Source organism: Rhodnius prolixus, unplaced genomic scaffold (assembly GCF_049639745.1).
Source record: "Rhodnius prolixus isolate KJV_2025 unplaced genomic scaffold, Rpr scaffold_19, whole genome shotgun sequence".
Classification (NCBI taxonomy): domain Eukaryota; kingdom Metazoa; phylum Arthropoda; class Insecta; order Hemiptera; family Reduviidae; genus Rhodnius; species Rhodnius prolixus.
Window position 1 is genome coordinate 927,040 of NW_027411584.1, and position 24,457 is coordinate 951,496.

Genomic DNA, 24,457 nt, shown 5'->3' on the forward strand with positions numbered 1-24,457 from the left:
AACTAAAATTAAACGTCCTATATCTCATTACGTATTATTGCTAAAACATTGTGAATCATACCAGTTATAGAGGTAACCACTCTCTACAATTGGGTAAAGAAATCATTGAATTCTAATCAATTAGAAGAGAAATATAAAGGTTTGAAATTTGAAGCAAATTGAAAACCACCAAAATTTAACCTTCTATACCTCATTACCTCTTATCACTAAAACGTTGCGATTTATACCACTTATGGTGCTAACTATTCTCTACAATTGGGTAAAGAAATCATTGAATTCTGGTCAATCGGAAGAGAGATATAAAGGTTTGAAATTTGATGCAAATTGAAAACCACTAAAATTAAACGTCCTATATCTCATTACGTATTATTGCTAAAACATTGCGAATTATATCAGTTATAGGGCTAACTAATCTCTACAATTGGGTAAAGAAATCATTGAATTCTGATTAATTTAAAGAGAAATATAATGGTTTGAAATTTGAAGCAAATTGAAAACAACTAAAATTAAACGTCTTATATCTCATTACGTATTATTGCTAAAACATTGCAATTTATACCACTTATAGTGCTAACTATTCTCTACAATTTCGTAAAGAAATCATTGAATTCTAATCAATTAGAAGAAAAATATAAAGGTTTGAAATTTGAAGCAAATTGAAAACCACCAAAATTTAACCTTCTATATCTCATTACCTGTTATCACTAAAACATTGCGAATCATACCAGTTAATGAGCTAACTACTCTCTACAATTGGGTTAAGAAATCATTGAATTCTGATCAATAGGAAGAGAAATATGAAGGTTTGAAATTTGAAGTAAATTGAAAACAACCAACATTTAACCTTCTATATCTCATTACCTGTTATCACTAAAACATTGCGAATCATACCAGTTATAGAGGTAACTACTCTCTACAATTGGGTAAAAAAAATCATTGAATTCTGATCAATTAAAAGAGAAATATAAAGGATTGAAATTTGAAGTAAATTGAAAACAACCAAAATTTAACCTTCTATATCTCATTACCTTTTATCACTAAAACATTGCGAATCATACCATTTAAAGAGCTAACTAACCTCTACAATTGGGTAAAGAAATCAATGAATTCTGATCAATAGGAAGAGAGATATGAAGGTTTGAAATTTGATGCAAATTGAAAACAACTAAAATTAAACGTCCTATATCTCATTACGTATTATTGCTAAAACATTGCGAATCATACCAGATATGGAGATAACTATTCTCTACAATTGCGTAAAGAAATCATTGAATTCTAATCAATTAGAAGAGAAATATAAAGGTTTGAAATTTGAAGCAAATTGAAAACCACCAAAATTTAACCTTCTATACCTCATTACCTCTTATCACTAAAACATTGCGAATCATACCAGTTAAAGAGCTAACTACTCTCTACAATTGGGTAAAAAAAATCATTGAATTCTGATCAATTAAAAGAGAAATATAAAGGTTTGAAATTTGAAGTAAATTGAAAACAACCAAAATTTAACCTTCTATATCGCATTACCTGTTATCACTAAAACATTGCGAATTATATCAGTTATAGGGCTAACTAATCTCTACAATTGGGTAAAATAATCATTGAATTCTGATCAATAGGAAGAGAGATATGAAGGTTTGAATTTTGAAGTAAATTGAAAACAACCAAAATTTAACCTTTTATATCTCATTACCTCTTATCACTAAAACGTTGCGATTTATACCATTTATGGTGCTAACTATTCTCTACAATTGGGTAAAGAAATCATTGAATTCTGATCAATAGGAAGAGAGATATGAAGGTTTGAAATTTGATGCAAATTGAAAACAACGACAATTAATCGTCCTATATCTCATTATTTATTATTGCTAAAACATTGCGATTTATACCACTTATAGTGCTAACTATTCTCTACAATTTGGTTAAGAAATCATTGAATTCTAATCAATAGGAAGTGAGATATGAAGGTTTGGAATTTGAAGTAAATTGAAAATAACTAAAATTTAACCTTGTATATGTTATTACCTATTACTACTAATACATTGCGAATCATACCAGTTATAGAGGTAACTATTCTCTACAATTGCGTAAAGAAATCATTGAATTCTAATCAATTAGAAGAGAAATATAAAGATTTGAAATTTGATGCAAATTGAAAACAACTAAAATTAAACGTCCTATATCTCATTACTTATTATTGCTAAAACATTGCAATTTATACCACTTATAGTGCTAACTATTCTCTACAATTGGGTAAAAAAATCATTGAATTCTGATCAATTAAAAGAGAAATATAAAGGTTTGAAATTTGAAGCAAATTGAAAACCACTAAAATTTAACCTTCTATATGTCATTACCTCTTGTCACTAAAACGTTGCGATTTATACCAGTTATAGTGCTAACTATTCTCTACAATTGGGTAAAGAAATCATTGAATTCTGATCAATAGGAAGAGAGAAATAAAGGTTTGAAATTTGATGCAAATTGAAAACCCTCAAAATTTAACCTTTTATATCTCATTACCTCTTATCACTAAAACGTTGCGATTTATACCACTTATGGTGCTAACTATTCTCTACAATTGGGTAAAGAAATCATTGAATTCTAATCAATAGGAAGTGAGATATGAAGGTTTGGAATTTGAAGTAAATTGAAAACCACCAAAATTGAACCTTCTATATCTAATTACCTTTTATCACTAAAACATTGCGAATCATACCAGTTAAAGAGCTAACTACTCTCTACAATTGGGTTAAGAAATCATTGAATTCTGATCAATAGGAAGAGAAATATGAAGGTTTGAAATTTGAAGTAAATTGAAAACAACCAACATTTAACCTTCTATATCTCATTACCTGTTATCACTAAAACATTGCGGATCATACCAGTTATAGAGGTAACTACTCTCTACAATTGGGTAAAAAAGTCATTGAATTCTGATCAATTAGAAGAGAAATATAAAGGATTGAAATTTGAAGCAAATTGAAAACCACCAAAATTTAACCTTCTATATCTCATTACCTCTTATCACTAAAACGTTGCGATTTATACCACTTATGGTGCTAACTATTCTCTACAATTGGGTAAAGAAATCATTGAATTCCGATCAATTTAAAGAGAAATATAAAGGTTTGAAATTTGAAGCAAATTGAAAACAACTAAAATTAAACGTCCTATATCTCATTACGTATTATTGCTAAAACATTGTGAATCATACCAGTTATAGAGGTAACCACTCTCTACAATTGGGTAAAGAAATCATTGAATTCTAATCAATTAGAAGAGAAATATAAAGGTTTGAAATTTGAAGCAAATTGAAAACCACCAAAATTTAACCTTCTATACCTCATTACCTCTTATCACTAAAACGTTGCGATTTATACCACTTATGGTGCTAACTATTCTCTACAATTGGGTAAAGAAATCATTGAATTCTGGTCAATCGGAAGAGAGATATAAAGGTTTGAAATTTGATGCAAATTGAAAACCACTAAAATTAAACGTCCTATATCTCATTACGTATTATTGCTAAAACATTGCGAATTATATCAGTTATAGGGCTAACTAATCTCTACAATTGGGTAAAGAAATCATTGAATTCTGATTAATTTAAAGAGAAATATAATGGTTTGAAATTTGAAGCAAATTGAAAACAACTAAAATTAAACGTCTTATATCTCATTACGTATTATTGCTAAAACATTGCAATTTATACCACTTATAGTGCTAACTATTCTCTACAATTTCGTAAAGAAATCATTGAATTCTAATCAATTAGAAGAAAAATATAAAGGTTTGAAATTTGAAGCAAATTGAAAACCACCAAAATTTAACCTTCTATATCTCATTACCTGTTATCACTAAAACATTGCGAATCATACCAGTTAATGAGCTAACTACTCTCTACAATTGGGTTAAGAAATCATTGAATTCTGATCAATAGGAAGAGAAATATGAAGGTTTGAAATTTGAAGTAAATTGAAAACAACCAACATTTAACCTTCTATATCTCATTACCTGTTATCACTAAAACATTGCGAATCATACCAGTTATAGAGGTAACTACTCTCTACAATTGGGTAAAAAAATCATTGAATTCTGATCAATTAAATGAGAAATATAAAGGATTGAAATTTGAAGTAAATTGAAAACAACCAAAATTTAACCTTCTATATCTCATTACCTTTTATCACTAAAACATTGCGAATCATACCATTTAAAGAGCTAACTAACCTCTACAATTGGGTAAAGAAATCAATGAATTCTGATCAATAGGAAGAGAGATATGAAGGTTTGAAATTTGATGCAAATTGAAAACAACTAAAATTAAACGTCCAATATCTCATTATTTATTATTGCTAAAACATTGCGATTTATACCACTTATAGTGCTAACTATTCTCTACAATTGGGTTAAGAAATCATTGAATTCTGATCAATAGGAAGAGAAATATGAAGGCGTGAATTTTGAATTAAATTGAAAACAACCAAAATTTAACCTTCTATATCTCATTACCTCTTGTCACTAAAACGTTGCGATTTATACCACTTATGGTGCTAACTATTCTCTACAATTGGGTAAAGAAATCATTGAATTCTGATCAATAGGAAGAGAGAAATAAAGGTTTGAAATTTGATGCAAATTGAAAACAACTAAAATTAAACGTCCTATATCTCATTACGTATTATTGCTAAAACATTGCGAATCATACCAGATATGGAGATAACTATTCTCTACAATTGCGTAAAGAAATCATTGAATTCTAATCAATTAGAAGAGAAATATAAAGGTTTGAAATTTGAAGCAAATTGAAAACCACCAAAATTTAACCTTCTATACCTCATTACCTCTTATCACTAAAACATTGCGAATCATACCAGTTAAAGAGCTAACTACTCTCTACAATTGGGTAAAAAAAATCATTGAATTCTGATCAATTAAAAGAGAAATATAAAGGTTTGAAATTTGAAGTAAATTGAAAACAACCAAAATTTAACCTTCTATATCGCATTACCTGTTATCACTAAAACATTGCGAATTATATCAGTTATAGGGCTAACTAATCTCTACAATTGGGTAAAGAAATCATTGAATTCTGATCAATAGGAAGAGAGAAATAAAGGTTTGAAATTTGATGCAAATTGAAAACAACTAAAATTAAACGTCCTATATCTCATTACGTATTATTGCTAAAACATTGCGAATCATACCAGATATGGAGATAACTATTCTCTACAATTGCGTAAAGAAATCATTGAATTCTAATCAATTAGAAGAGAAATATAAAGGTTTGAAATTTGAAGCAAATTGAAAACCACCAAAATTTAACCTTCTATACCTCATTACCTCTTATCACTAAAACATTGCGAATCATACCAGTTAAAGAGCTAACTACTCTCTACAATTGGGTAAAAAAAATCATTGAATTCTGATCAATTAAAAGAGAGATATGAAGGTTTGAAATTTGATGCAAATTGAAAACAACGACAATTAATCGTCCTATATCTCATTATTTATTATTGCTAAAACATTGCGATTTATACCACTTATAGTGCTAACTATTCTCTACAATTTGGTTAAGAAATCATTGAATTCTAATCAATAGGAAGTGAGATATGAAGGTTTGGAATTTGAAGTAAATTGAAAATAACTAAAATTTAACCTTGTATATGTTATTACCTATTACTACTAATACATTGCGAATCATACCAGTTATAGAGGTAACTATTCTCTACAATTGCGTAAAGAAATCATTGAATTCTAATCAATTAGAAGAGAAATATAAAGATTTGAAATTTGATGCAAATTGAAAACAACTAAAATTAAACGTCCTATATCTCATTACTTATTATTGCTAAAACATTGCAATTTATACCACTTATAGTGCTAACTATTCTCTACAATTGGGTAAAAAAATCATTGAATTCTGATCAATTAAAAGAGAAATATAAAGGTTTGAAATTTGAAGCAAATTGAAAACCACTAAAATTTAACCTTCTATATGTCATTACCTCTTGTCACTAAAACGTTGCGATTTATTCCAGTTATAGTGCTAACTATTCTCTACAATTGGGTAAAGAAATCATTGAATTCTGATCAATAGGAAGAGAGAAATAAAGGTTTGAAATTTGATGCAAATTGAAAACCCTCAAAATTTAACCTTTTATATCTCATTACCTCTTATCACTAAAACGTTGCGATTTATACCACTTATGGTGCTAACTATTCTCTACAATTGGGTAAAGAAATCATTGAATTCTAATCAATAGGAAGTGAGATATGAAGGTTTGGAATTTGAAGTAAATTGAAAATAAGTAAAATTTAACCTTGTATATGTTATTACCTATTACTACTAATACATTGCGAATCATACTAGTTATAGAGGTAACTATTCTCTACAATTGCGTAAAGAAATCATTGAATTCTAATCAGTTAGAAGAAAAATATAAAGGTTTGAAATTTGAAGCAAATTGAAAACCACCAAAATTGAACCTTCTATATCTAATTACCTTTTATCACTAAAACATTGCGAATCATACCAGTTAAAGAGCTAACTACTCTCTACAATTGGGTTAAGAAATCATTGAATTCTGATCAATAGGAAGAGAAATATGAAGGTTTGAAATTTGAAGTAAATTGAAAACAACCAACATTTAACCTTCTATATCTCATTACCTGTTATCACTAAAACATTGCGGATCATACCAGTTATAGAGGTAACTACTCTCTACAATTGGGTAAAAAAGTCATTGAATTCTGATCAATTAAAAGAGAAATATAAAGGTTTGAAATTTGAAGTAAATTGAAAACAACCAAAATTTACCCTTCTATATCTCATAACCTGTTATCACTAAAACATTGCGAATCATACCAGTTAAAGAGCTAACTACTCTCTACAATTGGGAATGAAATCATTGAATTCTAATCAATTAGAAGAGAAATATAAAGATTTGAAATTTGATGCAAATTGAAAACAACTAAAATTAAACGTCCTATATCTCATTACTTATTGTTGCTAAAACATTGCGATTTATACCACTTATAGTGCTAACTATTCTCTACAATTGGGTAAAGAAATCATTGAATTCTGATCAATTAAAAGAGAAATATAAAGGTTTGAAATTTGATGCAAATTGAAAACCACTAAAATTTAACCTTCTATATCTCATTACCTCTTGTCACTAAAACGTTGCGATTTATACCACTTATGGTGCTAACTATTCTCTACAATTGGGTAAAGAAATCATTGAATTCTGATCAATAGGAAGAGAGAAATAAAGGTTTGAAATTTGATGCAAATTGAAAACAACTAAAATTTAACGTCCTATATCTCATTACGTATTATTGCTAAAACATTGCGAATCATACCGGTTATAGAGGTAGCTACTCTCTACAATTGGGTAAAGAAATCATTCAATTCTAATCAATAGGAAGGGAGATATGAAGGTTTGGAATTTGAAGTAAATTGAAAATATGTAAAATTTAACCTTGTATATGTTATTACCTATTACTACTAATACATTGCGAATCATACTAGTTATAGAGATAACTATTCTCTACAATTGCGTAAAGAAATCATTGAATTCTAATCAGTTAGAAGAAAAATATAAAGGTTTGAAATTTGAAGCAAATTGAAAACCACCAAAATTTAACCTTCTATATCTCATTACCTTTTATCACTAAAACATTGCGAATCATACCAGTTAAAGAGCTAACTACTCTCTACAATTGGGTTAAGAAATCATTGAATTCTGATCAATAGGAAGAGAAATATGAAGGTTTGAAATTTGAAGTAAATTGAAAACAACCAACATTTAACCTTCTATATCTCATTACCTGTTATCACTAAAACATTGCGGATCATACTAGTTATAGAGGTAAATACTCTCTACAATTGGGTAAAAAAATCATTGAATTCTGATCAATTAAAAGAGAAATATAAAGGTTTGAAATTTGATGCAAATTGAAAACCACTAAAATTTAACCTTCTATATCTCATTACCTCTTGTCACTAAAACGTTGCGATTTATACCACTTATGGTGCTAACTATTCTCTACAATTGGGTAAAGAAATCATTGAATTATTATCAATAGGAAGAGAAATATAAAGGTTTGAAATTTGAAGTCAATTGAAAACAACCAACATTTAACCTTCTATATCTCATTACCTGTTATCACTAAAACATTGCGGATCATACCAGTTATAGAGGTAACTACTCCCTACAATTGGGAATGAAATCATTGAATTCTAATCAATTAGAAGAGAAATATAAAGATTTGAAATTTGATGCAAATTGAAAACAACTAAAATTAAACGTCCTATATCTCATTACTTATTGTTGCTAAAACATTGCGGTTTATACCACTTATAGTGCTAACTATTCTCTACAATTGGGTAAAGAAATCATTGAATTCTGATCAATTAAAAGAGAAATATAAAGGTTTGAAATTTGATGCAAATTGAAAACCACTAAAATTTAACCTTCTATATCTCATTACCTCTTGTCACTAAAACGTTGCGATTTATACCACTTATGGTGCTAACTATTCTCTACAATTGGGTAAAGAAATCATTGAATTCTGATCAATAGGAAGAGAGAAATAAAGGTTTGAAATTTGATGCAAATTGAAAACAACTAAAATTTAACGTCCTATATCTCATTACGTATTATTGCTAAAACATTGCGAATCATACCGGTTATAGAGGTAGCTACTCTCTACAATTGGGTAAAGAAATCATTCAATTCTAATCAATAGGAAGGGAGATATGAAGGTTTGGAATTTGAAGTAAATTGAAAATAAGTAAAATTTAACCTTGTATATGTTATTACCTATTACTACTAATACATTGCGAATCATACTAGTTATAGAGATAACTATTCTCTACAATTGCGTAAAGAAATCATTGAATTCTAATCAGTTAGAAGAAAAATATAAAGGTTTGAAATTTGAAGCAAATTGAAAACCACCAAAATTTAACCTTCTATATCTCATTACCTTTTATCACTAAAACATTGCGAATCATACCAGTTAAAGAGCTAACTACTCTCTACAATTGGGAATGAAATCATTGAATTCTAATCAATTAGAAGAGAAATATAAAGATTTGAAATTTGATGCAAATTGAAAACAACTAAAATTAAACGTCCTATATCTCATTACTTATTGTTGCTAAAACATTGCGATTTATACCACTTATAGTGCTAACTATTCTCTACAATTGGGTAAAGAAATCATTGAATTCTGATCAATTAAAAGAGAAATATAAAGGTTTGAAATTTGATGCAAATTGAAAACCACTAAAATTTAACCTTCTATATCTCATTACCTCTTGTCACTAAAACGTTGCGATTTATACCACTTATGGTGCTAACTATTCTCTACAATTGGGTAAAGAAATCATTGAATTCTGATCAATAGGAAGAGAGAAATAAAGGTTTGAAATTTGATGCAAATTGAAAACAACTAAAATTTAACGTCCTATATCTCATTACGTATTATTGCTAAAACATTGCGAATCATACCGGTTATAGAGGTAGCTACTCTCTACAATTGGGTAAAGAAATCATTCAATTCTAATCAATAGGAAGGGAGATATGAAGGTTTGGAATTTGAAGTAAATTGAAAATAAGTAAAATTTAACCTTGTATATGTTATTACCTATTACTACTAATACATTGCGAATCATACTAGTTATAGAGATAACTATTCTCTACAATTGCGTAAAGAAATCATTGAATTCTAATCAGTTAGAAGAAAAATATAAAGGTTTGAAATTTGAAGCAAATTGAAAACCACCAAAATTTAACCTTCTATATCTCATTACCTCTTGTCACTAAAACGTTGCGATTTATACCACTTATGGTGCTAACTATTCTCTACAATTGGGTAAAGAAATCATTGAATTATTATCAATAGGAAGAGAAATATAAAGGTTTGAAATTTGAAGTCAATTGAAAACAACCAACATTTAACCTTCTATATCTCATTACCTGTTATCACTAAAACATTGCGGATCATACCAGTTATAGAGGTAACTACTCCCTACAATTGGGTAAAAAAATCATTGAATTCTGATCAATTAAAAGTGAAATATAAAGGTTTGAAATTTGAAGTAAATTGAAAACAACCAAAATTTAACCTTCTATATCTCATTACCTGTTATCACTAAAACATTGCGATTTATACCAGTTATAGTGTTTACTATTCTCTACAATTGGGTAAAGAAATCATTGAATTCTGATCAATTAAAAGAGGAATATAAAGGTTTGAAATTTAAAGCAAATTGAAAACCACTAAAATTTAACCTTCTATATCTCATTACCTCTTGTCACAAAACGTTGCGATTTATACCACTTATGGTGCTAACTATTCTCTACAATTGGGTAAAGAAATCATTGAATTCTGATCAATAGGAAGAGAGAAATAAAGGTTTGAAATTTGATGCAAATTGAAAACAACTAAAATTAAACGTCCTATATCTCATTACGTATTATTGCTAAAACATTGCGAATCATACCGGTTATAGAGGTAACTACTCTCTACAATTGGGTAAAGAAATCATTGAAATATTATCAATAGGAAGAGAAATATAAAGGTTTGAAATTTGAAGTCAATTGAAAATAACCAAAATTAAACGTCCTATATCTCATTACGTATTATTGCTAAAACATTGCGAATCATACCGGTTATAGAGGTAATTACTCTCTACAATTGGGTAAAGAAATCATTGAATTATTATCAATAGGAAGAGAAATATAAAGGTTTGAAATTTGAAGTCAATTGAAAATAACCAAAATTTACCGTTGTGTATTTTAATACCTATTACTACTAAAACATTGCGATTTATACCAGTTATAGTGTTAACTATTCTCTACAATTGGGTAAAGAAATCATTGAATTCTGGTCAATAGGAAGAGAAATATAAAGGTTTGAAATTTGAAGTCAATTGTAAATAACCAAAATTTACCGTTGTGTATTTTAATACCTATTACTGCTAAAACATTGCGATTTATACCAGTTAAAGTGTTAACTATTCTCTACAATTGGGTAAAGAAATCATTGAATTCTGATCAATAGGAAGAGAAATATAAAGGTTTGAAATTTGAAGTCAATTGAAAATAACCAAAATTTACCGTTGTGTATTTTAATACCTATTACTACTAAAACATTGCGATTTATAGCACTTATAGTGCTAACTATTCTCTACAATTGGGTAAAGAAATCATTGAATTCTGATCAATAGGAAGAGAAATATAAAGGTTTGAAATTTGAAGTCAATTGAAAATAACCAAAATTTACCGTTGTGTATTTTAATACCTATTACTACTAAAACATTGCGATTTATACCAGTTATAGTGTTTACTATTCTCTACAATTGGGTAAAGAAATCATTGAATTCTGATCAATAGGAAGAGAAATATAAAGGTTTGAAATTTGAAGTCAATTGAAAATAACCAAAATTTACCGTTGTGTATTTTAATACCTATTACTACTAAAACATTACGATTTATACCAGTCATAGTGTTAACTATTCTCTACAATTGGGTAAAGAAATCATTGAATTCTGATCAATAGGAAGAGAAATATAATGGTTTGAAATTTGAAGTCAATTGAAAATAACCAAAATTTACCGTTGTGTATTTTAATACCTATTACTACTAAAACATTGCGATTTATACCAGTTATAGTGTTAACTATTCTCTACAATTGGGTAAAGAAATCATTGAATTCTGATCAATAGGAAGAGAAATATAAAGATTTGAAATTTGAAGTCAATTGAAAATAACCAAAATTTACCTTTGTGTATTTTAATACCTATTACTACTAAAACATTGCGATTTATAGCACTTATAGTGCTAACTATTCTCTACAATTGGGTAAAGAAATCATTGAATTCTGATGAATAGGAAGAGAAATATAATGGTTTGAAATTTGAAGTCAATTGAAAATAACCAAAATTTTCCGTTGTGTATTTTAATACATATTACTACTAAAACATTGCGATTTATACCAGTTATAGTGTTAACTATTCTCTACAACTGGGTAAAGAAATCATTGAATTCTGATCAATAGGAAGAGAAATATAAAGGTTTGAAATTTGAAGTCAATTGAAAATAACCAAAATTTACCTTTGTGTATTTTAATACCTATTACTACTAAAACATTGCGATTTATACCAGTTATAGTGTTAACTATTCTCTACAATTGGGAAAAGAAATCATTGAATTCTGATCAATAGAAAGAGAAATATAAAGGTTTGAAATTTGAAGTCAATTGAAAATAACCAAAATTTACCTTTGTGTATTTTAATACCTATTACTACTAAAACATTGCGATTTATACCAGTTATAGTGTTAACTATTCTCTACAATTGGGTAAAGAAATCATTGAATTCTGATCATTAGGAAGAGAAATATAATGGTTTGAAATTTGAAGTCAATTGAAAATAACCAAAATTTACCGTTGTGTATTTTAATACCTATTACTACTAAAACATTGCGATTTATACCAGTTATAGTGTTAACTATTCTCTACAATTGGGTAAAGAAATCATTGAATTCTGATCAATAGGAAGAGAAATATAAAGGTTTGAAATTTGAAGTCAATTGAAAATAACCAAAATTTACCGTTGTGTATTTTAATACCTATTACTACTAAAACATTGCGATTTATAACACTTATAGTGTTAACTATTCTCTACAATTGGGTAAAGAAATCATTGAATTCTGATCATTAGGAAGAGAAATATAATGGTTTGAAATTTGAAGTCAATTGAAAATAACCAAAATTTACCGTTGTGTATTTTAATACCTATTACTACTAAAACATTGCGATTTATACCAGTTATAGTGTTCACTATTCTCTACAATTGGGTAAAGAAATCATTGAATTCTGATCAATAGGAAGAGAAATATAATGGTTTGAAATTTGAAGTCAATTGAAAATAACCAAAATTTACCGTTGTGTATTTTAATACCTATTACTACTAAAACATTGCGATTTATACCAGTTATAGTGTTAACTATTCTCTACAATTGGGTAAAGAAATCATTGAATTCTGATCAATAGGAAGAGAAATATAAAGGTTTGAAATTTGAAGTCAATTGAAAATAACCAAAATTTACCGTTGTGTATTTTAATACCTATTACTACTAAAACATTGCGATTTATAACACTTATAGTGTTAACTATTCTCTACAATTGGGTAAAGAAATCATTGAATTCTGATCATTAGGAAGAGAAATATAATGGTTTGAAATTTGAAGTCAATTGAAAATAACCAAAATTTACCGTTGTGTATTTTAATACCTATTACTACTAAAACATTGCGATTTATACCAGTTATAGTGTTCACTATTCTCTACAATTGGGTAAAGAAATCATTGAATTCTGATCAATAGGAAGAGAAATATAAAGGTTTGAAATTTGAAGTCAATTGAAAATAACCAAAATTTACCTTTGTGTATTTTAATACCTATTACTACTAAAACATTGCGATTTATACCAGTTATAGTGTTAACTATTCTCTACAATTGGGAAAAGAAATCATTGAATTCTGATCAATAGAAAGAGAAATATAAAGGTTTGAAATTTGAAGTCAATTGAAAATAACCAAAATTTACCTTTGTGTATTTTAATACCTATTACTACTAAAACATTGCGATTTATACCAGTTATAGTGTTAACTATTCTCTACAATTGGGAAAAGAAATCATTGAATTCTGATCAATAGGAAGAGTAATATAAAGATTTGAAATTTGAAGTCAATTGAAAATAACCAAAATTTACCGTTGTGTATTTTAATACCTATTACTACTAAAACATTGCGATTTATAGCACTTATAGTGCTAACTATTCTCTACAATTGGGTAAAGAAATCATTGAATTCTGATCAATAGGAAGAGAAATATAATGGTTTGAAATTTGAAGTCAATTGAAAATAACCAAAATTTACCGTTGTGTATTTTAATACATATTACTACTAAAACATTGCGATTTATACCAGTTATAGTGTTAACTATTCTCTACAACTGGGTAAAGAAATCATTGAATTCTGATCAATAGGAAGAGAAATATAAAGGTTTGAAATTTGAAGTCAATTGAAAATAACCAAAATTTACCTTTGTGTATTTTAATACCTATTACTACTAAAACATTGCGATTTATACCAGTTATAGTGTTAACTATTCTCTACAACTGGGTAAAGAAATCATTGAATTCTGATCAATAGGAAGAGAAATATAAAGGTTTGAAATTTGAAGTCAATTGAAAATAACCAAAATTTACCGTTGTGTATTTTAATACCTATTACTACTAAAACATTGCGATTTATACCAGTTATAGTGTTAACTATTCTCTACAATTGGGTAAAGAAATCATTGAATTCTGATCAATAGGAAGAGAAATATAAAGGTTTGAAATTTGAAGTCAATTGAAAATAACCAAAATTTACCGTTGTGTATTTTAATACCTATTACTACTAAAACATTGCGATTTATAACACTTATAGTGTTAACTATTCTCTACAATTGGGTAAAGAAATCATTGAATCCTGATCATTAGGAAGAGAAATATAATGGTTTGAAATTTGAAGTCAATTGAAAATAACCAAAATTTACCGTTGTGTATTTTAATACCTATTACTACTAAAACATTGCGATTTATACCAGTTATAGTGTTCACTATTCTCTACAATTGGGTAAAGAAATCATTGAATTCTGATCAATAGGAAGAGAAATATAAAGGTTTGAAATTTGAAGTCAATTGAAAATAACCAAAATTTACCTTTGTGTATTTTAATACCTATTACTACTAAAACATTGCGATTTATACCAGTTATAGTGTTAACTATTCTCTACAATTGGGAAAAGAAATCATTGAATTCTGATCAATAGAAAGAGAAATATAAAGGTTTGAAATTTGAAGTCAATTGAAAATAACCAAAATTTACCTTTGTGTATTTTAATACCTATTACTACTAAAACATTGCGATTTATACCAGTTATAGTGTTAACTATTCTCTACAATTGGGTAAAGAAATCATTGAATTCTGATCAATAGGAAGAGAAATATAAAGGTTTGAAATTTGAAGTCAATTGAAAATAACCAAAATTTACCGTTGTGTATTTTAATACCTATTACTACTAAAACATTGCGATTTATACCAGTTATAGTGTTCACTATTCTCTACAATTGGGTAAAGAAATCATTGAATTCTGATCATTAGGAAGAGAAATATAATGGTTTGAAATTTGAAGTCAATTGAAAATAACCAAAATTTACCGTTGTGTATTTTAATACCTATTACTACTATAACATTGCGATTTATACCAGTTATAGTGTTCACTATTCTCTACAATTGGGTAAAGAAATCATTGAATTCTGATCAATAGAAAGAGAAATATAAAGGTTTGAAATTTGAAGTCAATTGAAAATAACCAAAATTTACCTTTGTGTATTTTAATACCTATTACTACTAAAACATTGCGATTTATACCAGTTATAGTGTTAACTATTCTCTACAATTGGGAAAAGAAATCATTGAATTCTGATCAATACGCTTTTTGGTGCAGTTTTTGACGGTCAACTCTTTACAATTGTCCTACTGGACTGTTTTAATGTTATAATAAAATCAATTATTCTTAATAAAATAATAAAATTCTCTAAGGTACGTGCGCAATGTAAAAAATTAACTAAACGGGATTATGCATTCTATATACATGATGTAGAATCAGCAATAAATGAAAGTTGTGATATAAAGGATTTCTGGAACTATATCAACAGGCAAAAAAACAATAGTGCCATTCCAGATGCTGCCCACTTCAATAACACTTATTCTTCGAGTAACCAAGATACGGTAAACCTGTTTGCTCAGTATTTCTCAAGTGTATATAATAAGTCTGTTCTAGATACCGCAACCAATAAAGATGTGATATCTTTGAATTCAGTGAACATCTCAATGATAGAATTCAGCACCGAAGATGTACTAAGACAACTGTCTAATGTCAACATCAGGAAAGGTACAGGACCTGATGGAATACCATCTGCAGTATTAAAAAATTGTCAACTTGCTCTGGCTCCGATTCTGGCCTCATTATTTACCAAATCCATAAAACATGGGATTTATCCGGACATGCTAAAAACAAGTTTTGTAGTTCCGATTTACAAATCTGGAGATAAGAGGGATGTTACAAATTATAGACCAATTTGCATTCAATCAGCAATTGCGAAAATATTTGAAAAGTCTGTAATTGACATTCTTCGGCCTTTACTCGACAACCTCATCCTCAGTGAACAGCATGGCTTCCATTCTGGTAGATCGACGCTCACTAATTTGTTACTATTTGAGGACTATCTGCGGAGAGCCTTAGTTACTGCCAAGCAGGTCGATGCTGTATATCTCGATTTCGCCAAAGCTTTTGATCGTGTCAATCATTCCAAACTAATTCATAAACTATCCCATTGTGGAATTCATGGATCACTACTTGACTGGTTTTACTCCTACCTCACCGCAAGACATTAATCTGTTAAATACAAATCACTAATGTCAGAAGAATTTCTTGTATCATCTGGTGTACCTCAAGGTTCTATTCTTGGCCCTTTTTTATTCAAAATTTTTATCAATGATATATCTACATGTCTCAATTCAGTAAACTTTCTGCTTTTTGCTGACGATTTAAAGATTTATACTGCCATTAACTCTGCGGATGACTTTCTCCTCCTCCAAAACTCTCTTCATAGACTGAGTGTTTGGTGCGATGAAAATGATATGAGCCTAAACATCTCTAAATGTAAGGTAGTATCCTATCATCGTAGTCGGACGTGTACAAACTTCGATTATTCTCTTCATGCTTCAACTCTAAGTAGATCTAATGTAGTGAAGGACCTTGGTGTTACGTTCTGTGCTAACCTTTCATTCAACCTCCACATGAACTCCATAGTCACAAAGGCAAATAAAATGCTTGGCTTTATATCTAGATCTACTCGAAACTTTAAAGATGTCAGAACCATAATTATCCTTTACAAAGTAATGGTGCGACCTATTCTTGAGTACTGCTCTGCTTTATGGTCTCCTTACCAGAAAACTTACGTCAACAAACTTGAATCACTTCAAAGAAGATTCCTAAGATTGCTCTGGTATCGAGAGACAAAAGTCATGACGGAGGTACCGTACGATGACGTAATGGAATTTACTGGTTTGAGTACTTTACAGTTTCGTAGACAAGCCACAGACTTAAATTTTATCTTCAAAATTCTAAATAATAATATAAACTGCCCTGAACTTTTATCATTGTTAAATTTTCACGTGCCAACAAACGGTACTAGACAAAAACAAGTGTTTTCTAAAGTGTGCCATGGTACCAATTATCGTAAGTTCAGTTATTTTCCAAGAGTTGCGGATCAAGTTAATCATCTACCCGCTGATTTTGATATATTTAACACCAACATGATCGAGTTGAAACATTTGTTAAATGGCTGATTTTGCGGTGATTGGTACTAGGGAAAACTTACCGGTTATTTGTGATATAAAGATTTATTAATTGAGTAAAGTTTCTATTTTTAAAGTATATTTTATAGTACATATTTTGAAGTATTTTGTTTATCTATTAAGTAAATTATGTGTATATATTATTTCTATTTTATCTTTATTTCCATTCTACGATATATATATGTATAAATGTATGATGTATGTATATTCTATAATTATTATATATTGAGTTATTATTAAATGTTATTTTAAATTGTATTTCTTTGTAACTGGGTGATTGCCCGTCTTGTAAATAAATAAATAAATAAATAAATAAATTATGTTCAAGAATGCGATTGGTTTTGTAACAAATATTCATAATTTTTCTTTTATGATTTTGCGCAAATCATGTGGCAAGAAAACATTGTTCTCGTTTTATTGGTTTAATGTGCGTGAGCGTCATGATAGCGTTGTGGCAAGTTCATATATTAACCACCAGATTGCGTGATTTGCTAGTTCTTATATATTGGGAAAGAGAGTGCCACCGCTGATTAGTGATGCTCCTACGACTTTCTTGTCATTATCGTGTTAACCTGTATCATGTTGTCCTGCTTCTTCGGCTTCTAATTTGTCTCCAGGTTGCTTCATACTCACTTATGTTCTTCAGCTGTACTTATCTATTAATTTTCCTTTCCAGTTACTCACTTTTACGAGTACTATCACGCTCACAAGTGATTTGTTTCTGATGAAAAGTTAAACACGAAAACAGTATCACAAAGCCATTCGTGTAACAAATTTGTAACCACTAAATATTTACACTTTGCGTGAAAACATTTTCTCTCTCTAAGTTTAAACACGCACCCTTCTTATGTTTTCCAAATTAACATCTTATTTAATTTAATTTTATATTTAGATTAGATGGATAAACTTTACTCTTAGAATGGTACATCATGATCATGGCATGGTGGCAAGACACGGCAATGAATTACTACCCAATTTTAGGGAAGACCTGTAATCTAGCTTAGGACGTGATTTTAAGCCGTAAATGTCCAATTATCGGCTAGCGATTAAAAATACCAATAGCAGCAGCATCTTCCTGTTCCAAAGTCTATCATCATTTTCTTAGCCCTGACGAGTAAATTTTGTTCTCTTGGAAGTCTATATTGACCAAACTGTTATCCACCAGGAAAAATTTGTTAAATATTTTCCGATTTAGTATCTATTTGTTTTTTTTCATTTCCACGTGTACACGTGGAGATTTTATTTGAGTCTATAGTGTGGTTAGGAGTAGGTGCGTGTGTATGAGAGAGAGAGAGAGAGAGAGTGAGTGAGCGAGTAAGGGAGAGTGCAGTATACTCTGGAGAATTAGGTAGCGCTAGAATGGAACCTGGTTTGTGTCAGGGGTGAGAAGGTAGATTCAATAAAGGCGAGAACGAACCCATGGAACGTCCAGGACGGAGAGAGTGGATGGCAGGGTCCTGGAGAGTGCTAACACAATAAGTCTGCCGCCAGTGTTGGGGATACACTCTGGAAGAGTCACTGCTGACCAGCTTCACACTACTTCTACCATCTATCTATCTATCCATCCATCCACCCTACAAGATACAAGCAAGATTGTCAATTAGGCTTTCCCCTTACCCGAGGGAGTGCTGCGTCCTGTATTCCCTAAATAGAATACAGAGCTTCCTGTCAGAGTCTTTTTCACTTAGACACGCCCAACCGAGCTTGCTACGGAGCAAACAAAATTGACATGAAGACTCTCACGACTTGATGTTACCGCAATTATTTCCTCAAATTTGCCACTTTTCTTAAAACCAATTGTAATATTGCAAACTGCATAGGGTGGTGAGGATCGGTAAGTACAACTTCCACTTCAAGATTTATGAATAGATCTCCATTTTTATTCTAGGAATTTCTTAGGCTTAGATTTCATTGTTCAGCGAAGATCAGAAAGTGTTGCAGAACTCCAGCACTCCGCTGTGAATACAAATTGGATGAGGAGACACTCAGTGTGAGGACTTGATTGCTCAATCTTCAGATCAATCCTGAATCTTTCACCACCCTCCACAGAACATCCAGGAAAAGTAAGGGAGTATCGGCACCTAGAATCTTGACTGCCGGATGGTTGCACTGGCTATAAAACCTTTTTATCAAAAAATTGGAGCATAACGTACTTTTATCTTAACTTAAATAACAAAGACATACAGGAATAAACGTGGTATCACTATTCGAGAAAGCAGGGCTCGTGAGTTTGGCCTGAAGATGAAGGACTCATTTGAGAGAAGACACCGTAACTAAGCTCTGGGCGAAAGAAGACTTGGGCAGGCGAACATTGGTCTTGGTAATTCTCCTCTCCTTAGTCTGCCAAGGGTAACTTGAGCTTGGATAGCCAAGAACAGATGTAGGAGGAAAGACTCTTCTGGATGTTAAATTAGAAGACTGACAATTGTTTTTGAGACTAGTTGGGTACTTCAGAGCTCGCAGAAGTACTTTTTACATTAAACTCAAGAATTTATGGCCAAGGAATCCAATAGCTGGCCAAAATATGAATTTCTCTAGCCAATCACAATGGAATAAAACATGATTTTATCACATATGAAATAGTATTTACTATTGTAACCCAATTCTATTCAGTTTCAGGATAAAGGACCCAAACGGTGGAAGTTTTAGTGGAAACCGCTAGGGGCTGGCTCCCTTTGGCTGGCAGCTCTTTTGTCAAGCGCAAACCACGAGAGAACATTTCCTCCCGCCACCAAACCACTCGGACTTTCTCCAGCAGAGTCTGCTGTTGGAACACAGCAGAGTTTCTAGCCGTGTCCGTCCAAACAACCGCTGCTGCTATCATCTCATTGTTCAATCCAGTATGGTGTCTGGCTGGCTCTGCTGTGTGTGTTTGGAGGATGTATTTGTGTGGGAGTCGGTCAGTTGATGGAAATAGGAAGAAGTAGTGGAGTACGGGTTTCGGGGGATGTGGCAGTGGTTAACAGGAAATGACCACCGGCCTGGAACAACGTTGAGCCACCATCCCCATTGTTGTTGGCAGAACCCCTCCTCAGACTAGCCACCTATCTCCACGTGGAGGTGGAGGAAACTGGGGCTTGTTAGTAATGGCAGTGTCGGTAGCACTCTTGTTCAACAGTCACTTCCGTTTTCATACTCTCTGTCTGTCCGCCCCCACATCCTCTACCCTCTCTTTCGTGTACCTCAAACTATTCCCTGTTATACAAAAGTTTCATTGTAGACTTCACACAATTTGGTTTGTAATGATTGTCTACCCGCTGGAAGCTTCATCATCATTTCAATTGTATTTTCTTATCTCCACTTATAGAATTTTCGCAAAATATTTTAACAATTAAAAAGACTATAAAGACCCTGATACGAACTCTGAATACAACCTAAATAACAGTTCCAACGTCCTATGCGTCATCAAAGACAAGAATTGGTTATTGTAAAAAGCACAATAGTTTACAAAATAAACAAATAACTTTGCTTATTTCAGCCATTAATGTTTTCGTGATGTAGGAGAATGAATTGCATTCAAGGATTTCCTGTTTTAAATTTTGAGTTTTGAAACTTGGAAAGATTACTAAGCCTTAATATTGTAATTAATAATGAGTTTTATTACTTAAAACCTAATCTTTTAATTTTTGATCAAAACTTTTTTTTTGCGTTTATTGTGCTACAATCAGCGCGTTAGCGCTATAAGTAACAATGATAACAGTGAACAGTTGAAGTAAATGAGTGGAGAAGATAACCAGTGGTAACACTCCAAAACATTATATGGTTAGTCACTTGAGAGGAGATCACGAGGCCACTGTCTTTTAAGAAGTCGGGTTGTCAGGAAGAGTTCTAGAAGAAAGATTTTGAGCTAGAGGATTTATATGAGATTGCATGCTGAAGTGGAGTTTTCTGTATCGTGTTTTAGCAACTTGGGTGATAAAAGGAATGTTAAGGTCAGTGTGTATAGTCAGGTTGGAGACATAAAATGGAGCGTTTACGATAGTTCGAAGTATTTTAGATTGTAGCGATTGAATCCTCTGGTTAAACTACAGCGTTTGGTTGAACCCCACACCTCTATTCCATACACCCAGATGGGTTTTAAAGTAGTAGTATAAATCAGTCTTTTTTTTGTCCAGAGAGAGTTTTGATCTATCGTCTAAGAGTCTTTTAAGTAGTCGATAGCGTCTGTTTAGTTCTGTTCTTTTAAGTCTAGTGTAGGGGTTCCAAGAAAGTCCAGTTATAGAGCTAACTATTCTCTACAATTGAGTAAAGAAATCATTGAATTCTGATCAATAGGAAGAGAAATATAAAGGTTTGAAAAATGAAGCTTTATTCATCTTCGGTCTAAGTAAAGCCCAAGGTCGATCAAAACTTAAAATCGAAAAGCTAACAATTGCAACTCTTTTTTAAAGTTAAGAAAGTAATGCCTACTTTTTCATGTGGTATTTACGTACAACTTCCGATCAGGTGTCGTAGACGGAGGCGACTAACAAACCTACTTTAGTATTAAATTCTCATGTTAACCTTTCAATTAAATCCAAGGCCTAGACCGGGAATTGAACTTAGTAAGTAAAGATGACCTTCCTTATGATTTTTACCCCCCGAATTCTTGGTTATTTATTTTCAAAATCAAGACGAAGGATTTCCCTATACTTGTCAAACACTTAAAGAAACAAGATTAATCAAGTTACAGCCATACTCAGATACTATTAGAAAATGTTGGATTCATATTCTTCTGACTTACATTAGTTGGAAAAAAGTAAAACATATTAATGTAGGAAAAATAGTTTTATTTTTGGTGGTTTCGAAACAGAAATTGTTTCTTTCATAATTCGACATTCATTAAATACCTATGCGGATAATTAGTGAAAGAAATTTTAAAGATGAAGTCAGCTGATTTGTTTTTTGGAGGGAAAAGAATTGTTAACCTTTGTGGTTATCTTCTCTGGTTTAGGTTATAGAGGATTTTCATTCTTTTTTAAATAATTTAATCAGTGTACTCATCTGAGTGTTGAAAGATTTTTTTTTTTTTCTTCTTCTTTAAGATTAATACAAGAGGCTGTGTTCTCCAGCATCTTTCTCTTTAAAAATGGAGAAAGAAAGAAGAAGCCGGAGAAAGAAAGATCGGAAAGGAAAGAGAAAAGAGGTTGTGTGTAAAAGTTTTATGAGATGAAGAATAAAGATGCTGGAAAGTGCGAAGGAGAGGCAACCACCCTGGACTGAGAGAGAGAGGTAACCGGCGAGCTGTTGGCTAGCAGCCCAATCAGGATGAGGTAATAAACTCCAATCGCATTACAGCCTCCGGAGTTGCTGGAGCTCTCTCTCGTCATTACCACTCAATAAGCCCTTGGCTCTGTTGGCGCCCTCTCTACAGTTCACCACTCGCTAATATAACATCAACCACTTGCCCTTTTTCTTTTTTTAAACGCACCACTTCTCTCAACACAGTTCTGCCCTACAGGGTTAAGGCAAGAAAATAACCTACCCTTCTAAAGAGTGGGGGAAAAAAATATCAAGAAAATGCTGCGAATTTCCATAATTTTTATTCGCCCCTTTTTCATTCCATTTCCTTTCTTCAGGGCACAAGCTACGTCAGTCCTTTATTGATGTTTATGTGCGTGCTTGATACGCTGCTCAGGTTTTCAGAATACTACCCGGGCGTATCATCTCACACCATTTCACTTCATGCCCCCTTGCATATACACCAAAACCTCTCTGTTATATGTGAGGGAAGGGCCCTTAATTGGATTTTGCCCTGAAAAAAAAAAAAAAAAAAAAAAAATTAATGGAGCTGAGAAGCACCAGCGTTCGCGCTTCATGATCGAGTTATTGGTGCGTGTTCAGACCTGCACACCAGTAAATCATGCGTAATCTCATGTTCTTCACCATGAAACTTGGCTCGTACTCTTCTAGTACCAGTGCTTCAATATTGGAAAATATTTTTACATTTTTCAAACGATAAAAACACTTTTATTTAACAATTGTAATTTATTTATTATGAGAAGTATTAACTTTTTTATGGACAATAGTGTCTGCTGCAAGGCTGGTCTTGGTAAGTATTCTATTAGTATAAGCAATGCTTCCTAAAAGAATAATAAAATTGTTTCAAAAAAAACCGTCTTACAAATTAAATTACTAGTTTATATGTAACCATTACTGAACACTATGAAAACATTCTACGTAACGTAAACACTCTAAAGTCACGCTGAACCTTCCCAGGCTGTAACCTAAAATTCAGGTTGTGTCGCGTTGTCGTCAGCACCCTCTGATGGCACATTTACATTCTCTTAAGAGGTAAGCATACTCAAGATCGAAAGTCTATATGATTTACTGATCAGTCTTTCCCTTACACAAAAATTTAAGTGATTACTTAATTCCCTTAAGTAAGTAAATTAAAACTAATAATCTGTTTGGGATCCACTATCCTTTCTATAAACCCAAATCTGGACTCCGGAGCTGGCGTATCCAGAATTTAGAATCCAGAAGAATTGTCAGATTGGACATAATTTTGTACCAATTATAATTTAAACCGTACGGTTCTTACGAAAAAATTATACAGAATTTGGTAAATCTTAATTAAAACCTTTGAAGATGCAGAACTTAGTTTGAGGCAGCTGAGGCGAGAGAGAGAGAGAGAGAGAGAATCAAGGGTATTATCAGGGATTATTGATCAACAAGATCCTAGTTTGGATATGAGGCGTTCCGAAGTGGTAGTTCTATACCCATATTATATATATATATTTGTGGATGTATGTGTGTGTGTGTGTATATGTATAACAACTATGATATGCATGTAATCCATACATTACGCTGATAGCTCCTTGTACTGTGGCGGCGACCAAATGCCAATATCACCGCGTAATACCTGCCCATCCTGTGTACCCCCGGCAATAATATAATTTACTCAGGATATTGGCATTCAGAATGTAATTATTTTGATGACACAGCGGGTCTCCACAATATTATACCCAGGGCTTTATTAATGGA

The 24,457-nt window shown here is 31.1% G+C and overlaps 1 long non-coding RNA gene across 5 annotated transcripts in view; it reads left to right on the plus strand.

Moving 5' to 3' along the window:
• LOC141448315 (uncharacterized) overlaps positions 1 to 23,506 on the plus strand; it is a 251,436-nt gene extending 227,930 nt beyond the window's left edge. For all 5 annotated transcript variants that reach the window (XR_012454957.1, XR_012454953.1, XR_012454958.1 and 2 more), the window contains one exon: positions 22,516 to 23,506. This is a non-coding gene — a long non-coding RNA (uncharacterized lncRNA). The remainder of the gene's footprint in view (positions 1 to 22,515) is intronic.
• Positions 23,507 to 24,457: the final 951 nt, after the last annotated feature.